Here is a 1,676-nt window from a genome sequence, read left to right as displayed (position 1 = left end):
TCAGTCTCTTGTCAATGTACTGCTGCAAACATTTTAAAATTATTTTCAGCAAAATTCTACCTGCCTGTAATATTAATGAGTCCTAGTGTGGCACCGTAGGACCACAAGGTCAGTTTGAACTGAAAGGTTGGTGGTTCAAACTCACCAATCGCTCCTTGGAAACCCTACATAGGTTTGCCATCAGTCAGAACAGACTCAACGGCACTTAACAACAACAATAACAATATGGTTTTTCGGTGGCGGAGTCTAGAGACGACGCGCAGACATGGCACCTCGCAAGAGGAAGGAAAAGAAGGAGGAGCAGGTGATCAGCCTTGGACCTCAGGTGGCTGAAGGAGAGAATGTCTTTGGTGTCTGCCACATTTTTGCGTCCTTCAATGACACTTTTGTCCACGTCACTGATCTCTCTGGCAAGGAAACCATCTGCCGTGTGACTGGTGGGATGAAGGTGAAGGCTGACCGAGATGAATCTTCACCATACGCCGCCATGTTGGCTGCCCAGGATGTGGCCCAGAGGTGTAAGGAGTTGGGCATCACAGCCCTATACATCAAACTCCGTGCCACAGGAGGAAATCGGACCAAGACCCCTGGATCAGGGGCCCAGTCTGCCCTCCGAGCCCTTGCCCGTTCGGGGATGAAGATCGGGCGGATTGAGGATGTCACCCCCATCCCCTCCGACAGCACCCGCAGGAAGGGGGTCGCCGTGGTCGCCGTCTGTGAACAGGATTCCTCAAATCGATGTTATCTGTTAATAAATTACCTTCACATAAAAAAAATAAATAAATAACAATATGAATGATTTTGTTCAATGATTTCCACATTCTGTTGGGTCACCAACAGAATGCCTTCCAACCTGAGAGGCTCATCTTTTGACACTGCATTACATATGTTCTGCTGTTTTCAGTAGCTAACAATTTCGAAGTGCTCTGCCTCTCCTTCTTCCTAGTCTGTCTAGAAGTTCCAGTGAAACCAGCCCACGATCACTGAGCCTACTAGTAATTTAACACACTCGTGGTTTAGCTTCCAGCATTAAAGCCACACACATGCCACCACAGTATGACAAACTGACAGACAAGTGGTGGATTTTGCCCATAGAAATCTTCAGTATTGCAATATAAGGCTTGAATGTTTTCTCCAGTTCTTTCAATTTGTGAAATGCTGAGCAGGTTCTTCCCTTTTGGTTTTCCAACTCCAGGCTTTTGTAATTTCATTATAATTCTTTACTTTGTCTTCTCAAGTTGCCTTTTGAAATGTTCTATTCATCTCTCTTACTTTAATATTTCTTCCAGTTACTTTAGCTTCTCTATGTTCAAGAGCAAGTCTCGGAATCTCTTCTGACATCTATTTTGGTCATTTCTTTCTTTATTGTCTTTTTAATGACTGTGGTACCTTGAATCTACTTGATATGGCTTTTCTATCCAATGTCTTCTTAATTCCCACCAAGTGATTGGGTGGGGCCATGCAAATAAGATATATAGAACTCTAAGGCCATCCAGCTTCATCTCTCATACTTTGGACATATTGTCAGGAGGAGAAGTCGCTGGAGAAGGATATCATGTTTGGTAAGGTGGAGGGTCAGAGGAAAAGAGGAAGACCCCCAATGAGATGGATTGGCCAAGTGGCAGCATTGATGGACTCAAGTGTGGCAGCAGTAGTGAAGTTGGCCCAGGATCGGG

At 45.0% G+C, this 1,676-nt stretch overlaps 1 pseudogene; it reads left to right on the top strand.

The window, feature by feature from the left end:
• Positions 1-256: 256 nt before the first annotated feature.
• LOC102815898 lies at positions 257-787 on the top strand (annotated as a pseudogene).
• Positions 788-1,676: the final 889 nt, after the last annotated feature.

Source organism: Chrysochloris asiatica, unplaced genomic scaffold (assembly GCF_000296735.1).
Source record: "Chrysochloris asiatica unplaced genomic scaffold, ChrAsi1.0 scaffold00018, whole genome shotgun sequence".
Classification (NCBI taxonomy): Eukaryota; Metazoa; Chordata; class Mammalia; order Afrosoricida; family Chrysochloridae; genus Chrysochloris; species Chrysochloris asiatica.
This window is presented reverse-complemented; position numbering and strand designations above follow the sequence as displayed.